Source organism: Rhinoraja longicauda, chromosome 21 (assembly GCF_053455715.1).
Source record: "Rhinoraja longicauda isolate Sanriku21f chromosome 21, sRhiLon1.1, whole genome shotgun sequence".
Lineage (NCBI taxonomy): Eukaryota > Metazoa > Chordata > Chondrichthyes > Rajiformes > Arhynchobatidae > Rhinoraja > Rhinoraja longicauda.
Window position 1 is genome coordinate 5060073 of NC_135973.1, and position 16472 is coordinate 5076544.

Sequence of the window (16472 nt, forward strand, 5' to 3'; positions counted from 1 at the left end):
GAAGGGAAAAGACATTCTAGCCATCCATCACAGTGCGGAGGGGACTGGAGGAGACTCACTGTGATGGATGTTTCTTTTTTTTTGTGTTGGTTGGGGTTGTGTAATTTGCTTGTTTTATTGCTTTTATTATTGGGTGACTAAATCTCGTCCAAAAAACTTGTTTTTTGGATGACAAATAAAGATATCTTGATCTTGAATCTTCAGGTCAGTGTGGGAACTGGCCAGGAGATTAGAGACTACAACTCCCAAAGTGTGCTCCGCTGGGTTGCGACTGACGTCAGACGGAGGGCGCGAGTGCGTCACTTCCTGCCAGTGAGGCCGGGGCCCTGGGCTGCGGAGCGGGATGGGATGGGACGCGACGGGACGCGGCGCCTGGCGGCCGGACAGACGGACAGCACGGTGAGGCAGCGCGGCGGTCTTGTAAGCCGCGGCCACTTGTGACGTTCGGGGCTGGGGCAGTGGAAGGGCAGAGGCGGCGCTGCATCGCCATCGGGATCGGCCTCTCCTCACAACAGCCCTCGGCTCGGAGTTGGTGCGAGGAACTCCTTCCCCAGAGGGAGGGAGAGAGAGGGGGGGGTGGAGGGGAGGGGGGGGGGGTGGAGAGGGAGGAGTGGAGGAGAGAGGAGTGGAGGAGAGAGGAGGGGGTGGAGAGAGGGGGGGGTGGAGAGAGAGGGGGGGGGAGTGGAGGAGAGAGGAGGGGGCGGAGAGAGGGGGCGGTGGAGGAGAGAGGAGGGGGTGGAGAGAGGGGGGGTGGAGGAGAGAGAGGAGTGGAGGAGAGAGAGGAGTGGAGGAGAGAGGAGTGGAGGAGAGAGGAGGGGGTGGAGAGAGGGGGGGGGGTGGAGGAGTGGAGGAGAGAGAGGAGTGGAGGAGAGAGGAGGGGGTGGAGAGAGAGGGGGGGTGGAGGAGAGAGAGGAGTGGAGGAGAGAGGAGTGGAGGAGAGAGAGGAGTGGAGGAGAGAGAGGGGGAGTGGAGGAGAGAGAGGGGGGAGTGGGGACTTGTCAGACCCGGGTGCCAGCTGCACCTGGCAACTGGGCAGCCCAACCTTGGCACCGGGCACCTTCCTCTGTACACACTCACACACACTCATTCCCACTGTTATCCCCAGCAAACACAGCTTCCCCCCGGATACCCCCCCCCCCCCACCTGTAACTCTAAAACCAACCCCTGCCCCTGGATTTTACCGTCACTCCTCCATATCTCCCTTGCTACTGCATTTCTCCAACTCTACCCCTTCATATATCCGACTCTAGCACTGCAATCTAAAACTCCTGCTGCTGGATATATCCCTTGCCCTTGCCCTAGGATAGATATATCCCAGCACTCTGAAACCAGCCCTTGCCCCAGCATCTATCTTGTGCCCTGCATGTATATTCTGTGTCCAGTGCATATACCCCACATCCCTGGATATATACCTTGCCCCAGGATGTACCCCACAGTACCCTTGTGCTCTAAAACCAGCCCTTGCCCCTGCATATATCCTGTGCCCTGCACACACACACAGTGCCCAGTGCATATACCCCATATCCCTGTAAATATACCCTGCCCCTGGATGTATCCCACTGTACCCTTGTGCTCTAAAACCACCCCTTGCCCCCCTCTCCCCCCCACGTATTTGCCCATGCGCACTGCGTCTATCCTGCTGCACCCCCTGTACTCTAAAAGAAGCCCCCACCCCAAGATATGTACCCCATTGTACCCACTACTAGAAAATCAGCCCTCATTCCTGCACATATCTCACTCCACCCTCTCTAAAGTCAGATATCCCTGATATATCCCACTGTACCCCCGGATACCAGCCCTTGCCCTCACCATTGGAGATATTACACGGTATCCTCTACACTCAAAGTCAGCCAACACTGTGTACATATCCTACTATAACCGCTCAAAAAGGTCTGCATACATATGTCCTGCCATTCAGAAATTGGCTTTTGCCCCTGAATTTTTCCCACCATACCCCATCTAAAGTTCAGTTCAGTTTAGTTTATTGTCATGTGTACCGCGATACAGTGAAAAGCTTTTGCTGCGTGCTTTCCAGTCAGCAGAAATACAATACATGATTGCATTTACAGCCATTTACAGTGTATAGATACATGATAAGGGAATAATGTTTAGTGGAAGGTAAAGCCAGCAAAGTCCGATCAAGGATAGCCCGTTGACAGTTGGGAAGAAACTGTTCCTGAATCTGGTGATGTGCGTTTTCGCACTTCTATACCTTTGCCTGATGGGAGAAGGGTGTGACTCATCCTTGATTAAGCTGCTGGCCTTGCCGAGGCAACGTGAGACATGAATGGAGTCAATAAAAGGGAGGTTGGTTTGTGTGATGGTCTGGGCTGCGTCCACGATTCGCTGCAGTTTCTCGGGGTCTTGGATGGAGCTGTTCCCAAACCAAGCTGTGATGCGTCCTGATAAAATGCTTTCTTTGGTGCATCTGTCGAAGTTGGTGAGAGTTGTAGGGGACATGCCGAACTTCTGAAACCTGAGGAAGTAGAGGCATTGATGTGCTTTATTGGTTGTTGCTTCATATATGGGTGATCCAGGGGAAATTGTTGGTGATATTGTCTCCTGGGAATTTGAAGTTTTCAGCCATCTCTACTTCGGCACCGTCAACGCACTTTGGGGTATGTGTACCGCTTTGCTTCCTGAAGTCGATCACTATCTCCTTTGTCTTGCTGACTCACTGCGTCAGCCTCACCTAGGACATATCCCATTCAAATCACTTCATGTCCTCTCCACCTCTTGCAAGGCCTCTGGTTGTCCTCTCAGTTGCTTGAAAGGGTTCTAGCCGAAGTGCATAAGAAATAATCATCAGAGTTTGTCACTCAGCACCATGCGCCTGAGCTGCCAGAGATTCCAAAGATTGACTTCCCGTATTTCCTCTCATCTGCCCAGAATGGCCATCTGCTTGAGTTGAGACTGACCCCTTTCATTCCCAAGAGGAATATTATTGCTGGAAGAATTTTGTATGTTTCACTTAATTTGCCTTCCATTCTCCTAAATGCTAGATAGTTTAGCTCAATGTACTTCACCTCATGTCATGCAACAAACCCCACATCCCAACAATCTGGATCCTTCCTCACAGCCACCCGAGGCACCTCACTGGTAGCCGCCTCTCGGGACCCGTCCCCTATCCACCCAATCCCAACTTGTGTGTCTCTACACCAAAGTTATGAAGCAAGATGGTGACCTGGATTGCTTCCATCTGTTGTGGTTCCTTGAAGGATATGTATTGTGGATTACAAAAATGCAGTAAAATATCTCACGGGCATTGTGTTATGGAATGATTTAGACCTTTCTAAAAATGTGTAACAAGTGTGAATATAGTTTGTTTTTTCCCCCAAAATTATGAATAAAAATTCTCTAACTTCAAAATTCTTTAAACCGCCCCACATCCAAGTCACACCAGCTTCTCCTTTTCGCCCAACAAATAGTTAACAATGGCCTGTTTCCTTTATCATCATTACATTTTTACATATCTTTCATTCATTGTTCTATATCTCTCAACATCATCGTCTATATCTCTAATTTCCCTTTCCCGTAACTTTCAGTCTGAAGAGGGTCTCGACCCGAAACGTCACCCATTCCTTCTCTCCAGAGATGCTGCAGATCCTGCTGAGTTACTCCAGCTTTTTTGTGTCTATCTTCGGGTTTAAACCAGCATCTTTCCTACACGAATAAAAGTACATGTTACTTTGCCATAACTTTGTCAATCTTGCTTGCAGCTTGTGCATTCTTTTTGTAGTACATTCCATAATTTAATTTGATCCTTAATTAATCTTGGGTTGTTGTGAACATTGGAAATCCAGTGTTTCAGATGAGTTCAGTGCCAACATGTGTCCTGTAATATAATGAGATTGTGACTGTTTCGAAGGAAGTGGGCAATCATTAGTTTTAGTTTCCATTCTAATTTCAAATGATGTGGTTATGACACTGACTGCTATTGTAATATAATCATCCCATTCTAGATCAAGAGCTGTGAACAGTACAGTCATTCTATTCTTTGCATGAGACAATCATTCAGACATTCTATATTTAAAATCTAGACTAGGATTCTTTTCTGGAGGCAGCTTGTTTCTTAACGTTAGTATAGTTGTGCTCTGTCTGTTCTCACTACTTGTATGCATCTAATGATACAAAGTGCTGGAGTTACTCAGCAGGTCAATAGGGAAACACAGTGGTGCAGCGATAGAGTTGCTGCCTTACAGCGCCGAGTTCATTCATCACTACGGGGTGTAGGAAAGAACTGCTGATGCTGGTTTAAATTGAAGATAGGCACAAAATGCTGGAGTAACTCAGTGGGACAGGCAGCGTCTCTGGAGAGAAGGAATGGGTGGCGTTTCGGGTCGAGACCCATCTTCAGACTAGGTGGGCTGTTTGTACGGCATTTGTAAGTTTTCCCTGTAACCGCGTGGGTTTTCTCCGGGTGCTCCAGTGTCCTCCCACACTCCTTAGATGTATAGATTTTTAAGTTAATTGGCTTCTGTAAAATTGTTCCTAGTGTGTAGGATAGTTCTAGTGTACGGAGTGATTACTGGACTTGGTAGGCCGAAGGGTCTGTTTCCACGCTGTATCTCAGAAATAGGAGTTGGCTGCGCCTAACGGCTGCGGCTCTCTGGCAGTCTGTTGTCTTTTTTTCTTTTTTTTTTGTTTGTGTCGGTGTTGGGATGGTTTTTGTTTCTGTTTTTGGCTGTGTATGTGTGGTGGGGGTGGGGGTGTGGGGTGGGGTGGGGGGGTGGGGCGGGGGGAAACCTTTATTTTATTAGGTCTCTTCCCCGGGGCGCGGCTCGGCTGCGGGCCTTAACATTGCCGGCGCAGCTCGGCTGCGGGACGTTTCAGTGCCCGGTGCGGCTCGGCTGCGGGCCTTAACATTGCCGGCGCAGCTCGGCTGCGGGACGTTTCAGTGCCCGGTGCGGCTCGGCTGCGGGCCTTAACATTGCCGGCGCAGCTCGGCCGCGGGACGTTTCAGTGCCCGGTGCGGCTCGGCCGCTGGACTTAACATCGCCCGGTGCGGCCGCGGGACGTTTCAGTGCCCGGTGCGGCTCGGCCGCGGGACGTTTCAGTGCCCGGTGCGGCTTGGCCGCTGGACTTAACATCGCCCGGTGTGGCCGCGGGACGTTTCAGTGCCCGGTGTGGCCGCGGGACGTTTCAGTGCCCGGTGCGGCTCGGCCGCGGGACGTTTCAATGCCCGGTGCGGCTTGGCCGCTGGACTTAACATCGCCCGGTGTGGCCGCGGGACGTTTCAGTGCCCGGTGCGGCTTGGCCGCTGGACTTAACATCGTCAGCGCTGTTCGGCCGCGGGACGTTTCAGTGCCCGGTGCGGCTCGGCCGTTGGACTTAACATCGCCCGGTGTGGCCGCGGGACGTTTCGGTGCCCGGGGCGGCTCGGCCGGGGGGGCCTTCCATCCCCTTGCGGGGGCTGTGCGTGTCGGTTGCCTCGGTAGGGGGTCGAGCTGCCTGTCCGTGGGTGCGGGGGGAAGAGAGGGGAAGTTTTGTTGCCTCCATCACAGTGAGGGGGTGTTTGGAGTCACTGTGATGGATGTTTGTGTTGGGGTCGGGTGTCCTGTGTTCTTTTCTTTTTTGCTGTATTTTGTGTGACTGCTGAAATTTCGCTCGGTGTTGTGCCGAGTGACAATAAAGTGTTGTTATGGTTATGGTTATGGTTATGGTTAAAGTAAAGAATAAAGTAAAGATTAGGTATTTATTCACAAAATGCTGGAGTAACTCAGCAGGTCAGGCAGCATCTCAGGAGAGAAGGAATGGGCGACGTTTCGGGTCGAGACCCGAAACGTCGCCCATTCCTTCTCTCCTGAGATGCTGCCTGACCTGCTGAGTTACTTCGAAGAAGGGTCTCGACCCGAAACGTCGCCCATTCCTTCTCTCCTGAGATGCTGCCTGACCTGCTGAGTTACTTCGAAGAAGGGTCTCGACCCGAAACATCGCCCATTCCTTCTCTCCTGAGATGCTGCCTGACCTGCTGAGTTACTCCAACATTTTGTGAATAAATACCGTCGATTTGTACCAGCATCTGCAGTTATTTTCTTACATTTAAAGTAAAGATTAGGGACAGCTCCTAAAATCAGTTTCACCTGATAATAAACAGCCCCAGCATTGCTGCCCTTTGGGATAATTGCAAAACCATTAGACATTCTAAAACCCGTCTCTCAGTCAAGCCAGACGTTCACAACATCACACAGAATTGTCCATTCGTTCTCAGAAATCTTATTTTTAATGTTCTTACAACTGTGTACAAACGCATATGTATCCACCACCCAGTTGATATGCTTCACAATGGATAATATTTTAAAACTAGCAACACCATTGAGTCACTGCCTATTTACTGATACGTTTTGGTTGTGAATCTCTAATGGTTTTGAAATAAGCCCACAACAGGCAGACAAGCTTGTTCGCTGTTTATTATCAGGGGAATAAATCAAACATACAAAAGTAACCCTTGCATCCCCTCTCTCTCTAACCCTCTCCCACCCAGTTGGACTAGCTTCAAAGTTGTCTTGTTTAGTCTCATTGTCTGTAACTTGTTTTCACCTTGCCCACAGCTAACAATGGCCTGTTTCCCTTTCCCTGACTCTCAGTCTGAAGAAGGATCTCGACTCGAAACGTCACCTATTCCTTTTCTCCAGAGATGTTGTCTGACCCGCTGAGTTACTCCAACTTTTTGTGTCTATCTTCAGTTTAAACCAGCATCTGCAGTTCCTTTCTACATACAAAAGAGATTGTAGAAACAGTCCTTGATCTCTTCTGAGTGGGTGATTAATGCTAGACAACAGAAAGATTGCTACGTTTATTGTTTTAAAATTGTTCATGGTATTTTATTGTCCACCGTACGTACCTAGGTTCAGTGAAGTTCTTTTTTGCAGAGTAAAATGTTCAGTAAAAATCTTGTATACATCGGCACAGTCATACTTAAATACAAGAGTTAAGGATATTAGATTACACTAAGACAGTACACAAGTTGCCACGTTTCCAGCCGCATTTGCACCCTTCATGTTCAAAGTTTTTTTTAAAAGTACAATGTATAACTAGTGTAATTAAGAACCAACTCATCTCTATACCTTTGCAATTTTTTCCTTCACCATATACTTATTCAGATCCCTCCCTCACAATGGGTCCTGACAATCCCACTTCTGTATCGTTCTCTTAATTCTTTTCCCCTTTGTTTTATACTTGCGGCCTTTAAGGTGAATCCATCAAGGTGAATAGCTTCCAGCTATCCTCTCGGCCTAATTCCTGCTCATTTTATATATTTATTTTGGTCCTCCCCTCAGACATCCCCTCCAAAGAAAACACACCCAGCCTCTCAAATCCTTGTAACTGTAGTCCCTCATTCCAGGAATAATTCTTTTCTCAAGTCTCGCTGGAAAGGGCTCGCATGCTTACTGTAATGTGATGACCAGACTTGAACTCGGTATTCCAGTTGAATCTCATCTCCTGTTTCTTAACTTTAACTAGTTTGAACTCTCTGTGACATCTCTCTCTGGCAATATAACGTGGAATACTGTGGTCTTCTGTTTGTTCACTGCCGCGAGCCTTTTCTTCTCTTTGCTTCCCTGTAGTTCTCAGACACTTAAAATGTCTCCAATATTTAATGCACGGACCTGTATCCGTGAATCCAGTTTTTGTTATCATGATTATATCATAGTGCCACGTGGGTATCAGTGGTAACTCAGCCTGCCTGTCCTTCTTGCCCCACCAAGCATCTTCACCGTCATTGAGTGCAGAAATAGCCTCTTTGGCCCACAATGTCCATGCCAAATATATTGTACACGTCCTCCCCAGTTACAACAGGGTGGGTCCCATTCCTCAGAACTGTTTGTATCCCGAGAAGTTTGCATGCTGGAAATGTGACCGTATGGCAATATCTACATACTAAAACTTGTTTGTCTGTTCCTGAACTATAGCCAAAACGGTACACGATAGCGCGACAATTTTAGGGCCACCTTACTCATCGTTGTCCCTTTGGTGCTAATGGAAGAAGTTTCATTGAAATTGGTGTTATATTTTAAAGTTAAAAGTTTAAATCTATCTCCTAGGGAGGGAGGATGGGGGGAGGGAGGGAGGGAGGATGGAGGGAGGGGGGTGGAGGCAGGGGTGGAGGGGTGTGTGGAGGGAGGGAGGGGGGGATGTGGAGGGAGGGAGGGGGGGTGTGGAGGGAGGGAGGGGTGCGGAGGGAGGGAGAGGGGGGTGGAGGTAGGTGTTGGAGGGAGGGGGTGGAGGGAGGGGGGTGGAGGGAGGGAGGGGGGTGGAGGGAGGGAGGGTGGTGGAGGGAGGGAGGGGGGTGGAGGGAGGGAGGGGGGAGAGTGCTGCACCAATGCAGGAGAGGTTTGGGCCCCACTTGGTCTAGTATTTAGATAAAAGTACAGACCAGCCAACGGCAACATATGGTTTATGCAGAGCATTTAACTCGACCATTCAAATGCTGCTGCATACTGAGTTCACACTTGGCAGAAGGTGCCTGCAGCAGCTGGCAATTCCATACAAACGGCCAATGGCTCTTTATTGTCACATGTGCCAAGGTACCGTGAAATTCTTTTTTTGCATACAGTTCAGCACACGATGAATATACATACGCACAATCCTAGATTAAGTAGAAAGTGTATAGAAATAGTCCATTGAGACATGGGTAGCACGGTAGCGCAGCGGTAGAGTTGCTGCTTTACAGCGAATGCAGCGCCGGAGACTCAGGTTCGATCCTGACTGCGGGCGCCGTCTGTAAGGAGTTTGTACGTTCTTCCCGTGACCTGCGTGGGTTTTCTCCGAGATCTTCGGTTTCCTCCCACACTCCAAAGACGTACAGGTATGTAGGTTAATTGACTGGGTATATGTAAAAATTGTCCCTAGTGTGTGTAGGATAGTGTTAGTGTGTGGGGATCACTGGGCGGTGCGGACTTGGTGGGCCGAAAAGGCCTGTTTCCGCGCTGTATCTGAAATATGAAATAAATAAAATAATATGAAAATGTACAGGAGTTGCCAGGTTTTTGGCGCCATTTTCAAAGTCCAAGTTGTTTTATGTGCTGCAGGCCCCAAAAGCTCTTTGTTCATTTGTACGTCTGGGCTGTACAACTGTTGGGGTTTTGTAACCTGAGGAGGACATGCACCCATCAATAGTAACTCAGCGAGTCTGGCAGCCTTTGCCCCATCAGCATCATTCCTATTTACTGACACTTGGTCCATAGACCTATGTGTCTTGGCCATTCAGGTATATTGTCCAGAGACACCATTGTTGTGCATGTGGCTGTCTACAACACCAATTCAGGCAATTTTTTCCAGAATTCACCCACCTTCTAGGCAAAAAAAAAGAGATCTGCTTCCATTCTTTATTTAATAATTATCCTATTTATTTTTTGGGTGCTAAACCAAATTTAGTTCTTTTTTTCTGATGAAATTCCCAAGTTTGAATGAAGACTCCACTTAAATTCTTCAGCTTAAGAACTGTTTGCTTCCCAAACAATATTTAAAAAATAGATCACATTTCTCTTGTTCATATTTTGGGAACTTGGTAGGTAAATCATTTACTGTAGTTGCTTTAGATGCTTTATGACTCACTTTTTAAGAAAAAAAGTTGTCTCCACCCATCTTTTAAAGCCGATTTATTTAATCGCATGTCGAACTAATCATATAATGTCTTTGCAAATCCGTTTGATGCATCTCGATTCCATTTGAGCTGTTTAAAGACGTACAGGTATGTAGGTTAATTGGCTGGGTAAATGTAAAAATTGTCCCTAGTGGGTGTAGGATAGTGTTAATGTACGGGGATCGCTGGGCGGCACGGACTTGGAGGGCCGAAAAGGCCTGTTTCCGGCTGTATATATATGATATGATATGATAAATTCGGAGAAGACGAGGAAGTAATTGGTGATTAAAAACAAAACATCCAAGTAGAAGATATCTGTTGCTTAAAGTCCAAACATCCATTATGTCATGTTTTAATCTTAACAAATTTAAGCAAATTTATTACAGCTCCATAACAGGACTTGCTGATTTACAGGCTATTCCCAGGGACAGATTTGGACCCGAGCTTCAAGTGCTGCTGGGAGATCATCGATTTGGCGGTGAAAGGTGTCCCAGCAGAACGAGATGCATGTCAGGGAATTTATTCACAAAATGCTGGAGTAACTCAGCAGGTCAGGCAGCATCTCAGGAGAGAAGGAATGGGTGACGTTTCTGGTCGAGACCCTTCTTCAGACTGATGTCAGGGGGGCGGGACAAAGGAAGGATATAGGTGGAGGCAGGAAGATAAAGGGGGATCTGGGAAGGAGGAGGGGAAGAGAGGGACAGAGGAACTATCTAAAGTTGGAGAAGTCAATGTTCATACCACTGGGCTGCAAGCTGCCCAGGCGAAATATGAGGTGCTGTTCCTCCAATTTCCGGTGGGCCTCACTATGGCACTGGAGGAGGCCCATGACAGAAAGGTCAGACTGGGAATGGGAGGGGGAGTTGAAGTGCTCGGCCACCGGGAGATCAGTTTGGTCAATGCGGACCGAGCGCAGGTGCTGAGCGAAGTGATCGCCGAGCCTGCGCTTGGTTTCGCCGATGTAAATAAGTTGACATCTAGAGCAGCGGATGCAATAGATGAGGTTGGAGGAGGTGCAGGTATATAACAGTATAACAGAACTTTATTGTCATTCGGTATAAATACCGAACGAAATTTCAGCAGTCACAAGACACAGCAAAAAAGAAAAGAACACAGGACACACGACCCCAACACCAACATATAACATATAACATATAACATATAACAACTACAGCATGGAAACAGGCCTGTCCGGCCCTACCAGTCCACGCCGACCATTCTCCCTGACCTAGTCTCATCTACCTGCACTCAGACCATAACCCTCCAATCCCCTCCTAGCCATATACCTATCCAATTTACTCTTAAATAATAAAATCGAGCCAGCCTCCACCACTTCCACCGGAAGCCCATTCCATACAGCCACAATCATCTGAGTAAAGAAGTTCCCCCTCATGTTACCCCTAAACCTTTGTCCCTCAATTCTGAAGCTATGTCCCCTTGTTGGAATCTTCCCCACTCTCAAAGGGAAAAGCCTACCCACATCAACTCTGTCCGTCCCTCTCATAATTTTAAAAACCTCTATCAAGTCCCCCCTCAACCTTCTACGCTCCAAAGAATAAAGACCCAACCTGTTCAACCTCTCTCTGTAGCCTAAGTGCTGAAACCCAGGCAACATTCTAGTAAATCTCCTCTGTACCCTCTCCATTTTGTCGACATCCTTCCTATAATTTGGCGACCAGAACTGCACACCATACTCCAGATTCGGCCTCACCAATGCCCTGTACAATTTCAACATTACATCCCAACTTCTATACTCGATGCTCTGATTTATAAAGGCAAGCATACCAAACGCCTTCTTCACCACCCTATCCACATGAGATTCCACCTTCAGGGAACAATGCACAGTTATTCCCAGATCCCTCTGTTCCACTGCATTCCTCAATTCCCTACCATTTACCCTGTACGTCCTATTTTGATTTGTCCTACCAAAATGCAGCACCTCACACTTATCAGCATTAAACTCCATCTGCCATCTTTCAGCCCACCCTTCCAAAAGGCCCAAGTCTCTCTGTAGACTTTGAAAATCTACCTCACTATCAACTACTCCACCTATCTTAGTATCATCTGCATATTTACTAATCCAATTTGCCACACCATCATCCAGATCATTAATGTAAATGACAAACAACAGTGGACCCAACACAGATCCTTGGGGCACTCCACTAGACACTGGCCTCCAACCTGACATACAATTGTCAACCGTTACCCTCTGGTATCTCCCATTCAGCCATTGTTGAATCCATCTTGCAACCTCACTATTAATACCCAACGATTTAACCTTCTTAATCAACCTTCCATGTGGAACCTTGTCAAATGCCTTACTGAAGTCCATATAGACAACATCCACAGCCTTGCCCTTATCAATTTCCCTGGTAACCTCTTCAAAAAATTCAAGAAGATTAGTCAAACATGACCTTCCAGGCACAAATCCATGTTGACTGTTTCTAATCAGGCCTTGATTATCCAAATAATTATATATATTGTCCCTAAGTATCTTTTCCATTAATTTTCCCACCACAGACGTCAAACTAATAGGTCTATAATTGCTAGGTTTACTTTTAGAACCTTTTTTAAACAAAGGCACAACATGCGCAATGCGCCAATCTTCCGGCACCATCCCTGTTTCTAATGACGTTTGAAATATTTCCGTCATAGCCCCTGCTATTTCTGCACTAACTTCCCTCAATGTCCTAGGGAATATCCTATCAGGACCTGGAGACTTATCCACTTTTATATTCTTCAAAAGTGTCCGTACCTCCTCTTCTTTAATCCTCCTAATTTCCATCACTACTCTACTTGTTTCGCTTACCTCACATAATTCAATATCCTTCTCCTCGGTAAATACCGAAGAAAAGAAATTGTTTAATATCTCCCCCATTTCTTCCGGCTCAGCACATAGCTGTCCACTCTGACTCTCTAATGGACCAATTTTATCCCTCACTATCCTTTTGCTATTGACATATCTGTAGAACCCCTTGGGGTTTACTTTTACATTACTTGCCAAAGCAGCCTCATATCTTTTTTTCGCTTTTCTAATTTCCTTTTTAAGATTCCTTTTACATTCTTTATATTCCTCAAGAACCTCATTTACTCCCTGCCGCTTATATTTATTGTATATCTCCCTCTTTTTCCGAACCAAGTGTCCAATTTCCCTGGAAAACCACGGCTCTTTCAAATTATTATTCTTTCCTTTCCACCGAACAGGGACATAAAGACTCTGTACTCTCAAAATTTCACCTTTAAATATCCTCCATTTCTCTATTATATCCTTTTCATAAAACAACAATTTCCATTTCACTCCTTTTAAATCCTTTCTCATCTCCTCAAAATTAGCCTTTCTCCAATCCAAAATCTCAACCCTTGGTCCAGATTTGACCTTCTCCATAATGATATTGAAACTAATGGCATTATGATCACTAGACCCAAAGTGCTCCTCAACACATACCTCCGTCACCTGACCCATCTCATTTCCTAACAGGAGGTCCAACACTGCCCCTTCTCTGGTAGGCACCTCTACGTATTGCTGCAAAAAACTATCCTGCACACATTTTACAAACTCCAAACCATCCAGCCCTTTAACAGAATGTGATTCCCAGTCTATATACGGAAAATTGAAATCACCCACAATCACCACTCTGTGCTTACTACTAATATCTGCTATCTCCTTACATATTTGCTCTTCCAATTCTCGTTCCCTATTTGGCGGTCTATAATACACCCCTATAAGTGTTGCTAAACCTTTCTCATTTCTGAGTTCCACCCAAACAGCCTCCTTAATCGAGCCTTCTAGTCTGTCCTGCCAAAGCACTGCTGTGATATCCTCCCTGACAAGCAATGCAACACCCCCACCTCTTGCCCCTCCGATTCTATCACATCTGAAACAATGAAATCCTGGAATATTTAATTGCCAATCGCAACCCTCCTGCAACCATGTTTCACTGATCGCCACAACATCATACTTCCAGATGTCAATCCAGGCTCTAAGCTCATCCACCTTTCTTACAATGCTCCTAGCATTAAAATATACACATTTAAGGGACCCATCATTTCTTATTCTCAGTTTATTTCTTTTCCCTTCTTTCTCTCCTACATATTGGGTCTGAGTGTTTCCCTTTTCTGCCTCCTGCCTCACACACTGCCTATTAGCTATCTGTGTTTGAGTCCCTCCCCCCAACCGTACTAGTTTAAAGTCTCCGCAGTTATTTTAGCAAATCTCCCCGCCAGGATATTGGTTCCCCTCGGGTTCAGATGCAACCCGTCCTTTTTGTACAGGTCATACTTCCCCCAGAAGAGGTCCCAATGATCTAGAAACTTGAAACCCTGCTCCCTGCACCAGTTCCTCAGCCACGTATTTATCCTCCACCTCACTCCATTCCTATTCTCACTATCGCGTGGCACAGGCAGTAAGCCTGAGATTATTACTTTGGAAGTCCTTTTTTTTAACTCTCTTCCTAGCCCCCTGAATTCTCTTTTCAGGACCTCTTCCCTTATCCTACCTATATTGTTGGTACCTATATGTACCACGACCTCTGGCTCCTCTCCCTCCCCTTTCAGGATATCCTGGACACGCTCAGACACATCCCGGACACCGGCACCAGGGAGGCAAACCACCATCCGGGTCTCCCGACTGCGTCCACAGAAACGCCTATCTGACCCCCTCACTATAGAGTCCCCTATTACTACTGCTCTCCTCTTCCTTTCCCTACCCTTCTGAGCAACAGGGCCGGACTCCTTGCCAGAGGCCCGGGCACCGTCGTTGCCCCCAGGTAGGCTGTCCCCCCCAACAGTACTTAAACAGGAGTACTTATTTCCAAGGGGTACAGCCACCGGGGTACTCCCTAGTCCCTGCCTCTGTTCCTTGCCCCCCCTAACAGTGAGCCACCTGTCTACCTCCCGTGGTCTAGGAGTGACCACCTCCCTGTAACTCCTATCTATAACCTCCTCACTCTCCCTGATCAGACGGAGGTCATCAATCTGTCCCTTAGGAGCCCCATCTCGTCACACCTGGCGCAGATGTGGATGTCTGGAAGACTATCAGACTCCCAGATTCCCCACATCTGACACCCAGAACAAAAAACTGCCCTGGCAGTCATACTCTCCAAACAAAGCCCTGCGCTCGGTTACTAAACCTACCGCCCGGCCGCTACTCCAACCGCTCCAACCGCCCACCCAAAAGAACTGAGTGATCTCCTGGGAGAGGCGAAAAACCGGATAAAAAACCCAGGCCAATTTGGGAAAAAATCCGGGAAATTCCTCTCCGACCCCAAGCTAGGCGATCGAAACTAGTCCGGGAGATCACACAGGTCTTACTCCTTACTATCCCCACACAATCCCCACACACTACTTCCCAAGCAACACAGCTTGGTGCTGCTTGCTGCTGCTTGCTACTGCTGCTGCTGCTGCTGCTGCTGCTGCTGCTTGCTGCTTGCTGCTACTGCTGCTTGCTGCTACTGGTGCTGCTACTGCTGATTGCTGCTGCTAATGCTGATTGCTGCTGCTACTGCTGATTGCTGCTGCTACTACAAGGGGTGTACTCCAAGAAAGGTGACTCCAAACACCCCCTCACTGTGATGGAAGGCAACAAAACTTCCACTCTCATCCCCCCCGCGCCCACGGACAGGCAGCTCGACCCCTACCGAGGCAACCGACACGCACAGCCCCCGCAAGGGGATGGAAGGCCCCGCGGCTGAGCCACACCGGGCACTGAAACGTCCCGCGGCCGAGCCGCGCCGGCGATGTTAAGTCCTGCGGCCGAGCCGCGCCGGGCGATGGAAGGCACCGCGGCCGCTGCTAAGTCCCGCGGCCGAGCTGCACCGGACACTGAAACGTCCCGCGGCCAAGCCGCGCCGGCGATGTTAAGTCCAGCGGCCGAGCCGCACCGGGCACTGAAACGTCCCGCAGCCGAGCCGCGCTGGCGATGTTAAGCCCCGCAGCCGAGCCGCACCGGGCACTGAAACGTCCCGCAGCCGAGCCGCGCCGGCGATGTTAAGTCCAGCGGCCGAGCCGCACCGGGCACTGAAACGTCCCTCAGCCGAGCCGCGCCGGCGATGTTAAGTCCAGCGGCCGAGCCGCACCGGGCGATGGAAGGCCCCACGGCCGAGCCGCACCGAGCACTGAACCGTCCCGCGGCCATACCGGGCGATGGAAGGCCCCGCGGCCGAGCCGCGCCGGGCACTGTTAGGTCCCGCGGCCGAGCCGCGCCGGCGATGTTAAGTCCAGCGGCCGAGCTGGAAGGCCCCGCGGGCGATGGAAGGCCCAGCGGCCGAGCTGCGCCCCGGGGAAGAGACCCAATAAAAGAAAGGTTTCCCCCACCCCACCCCACCCCCCTCACACCTCCCCACACCCCCCACACATACACAGCCAAAAACAGAAACAAAAACCATCCCAACACCGACACACACAAAAAAAAGACAAACAGACTGCCAGAGAGCCGCAGCCGTTAGGCGCAGCCACACGTGACCGGAGCCACGAAGTTATTCACACGTGAATGCCTGCCAGGGAATGTTGCCAGTTGGCCCGCTCCAGACTGCAGGAGCATGCGCTGAGGGACGCACTGAAGCTTGGTGCATCCAATGCCAAGGCTCTATGGGGGCAGGACTACAGGCTGGGGTCCGGTGAGAACACCGCTCACACAAGGGAAGGGATATTACCGCAGGGGGCCACATGAGCAGCAAGGGTGTTTTCCTGAAGGATAGGTGTGATCACTACTGAGTGTGACACTATTGAATGTATAGACACTGAGAATATTTGAAGAGTTTTTGCACAAATATTTGCATTGGATATATGTTTCATTCTGAATAAAGTTTAATTTTGAAATAATAAGTTATTTAGTTCTACATGTTATTGTAGGTGGATCATTTGTAGTCTGCTCTGACTTTCTAACTCC

At 48.6% G+C, this 16472-nt stretch overlaps 1 protein-coding gene across 2 annotated transcripts in view; it reads left to right on the forward strand.

The window, feature by feature from the left end:
- The first annotated feature begins 302 nt into the window (after positions 1-302).
- The window catches only part of rnf216 (ring finger protein 216), a 131127-nt gene continuing 114957 nt past the window's right edge, over positions 303-16472 (forward strand). The window contains exon 1 of one of the 2 annotated variants that reach the window (XM_078418419.1): positions 303-399. The gene's annotated coding sequence lies outside the window, so the exon portion shown is untranslated. The remainder of the gene's footprint in view (positions 400-16472) is intronic. The other variant, XM_078418418.1, reaches the window with a different exon arrangement.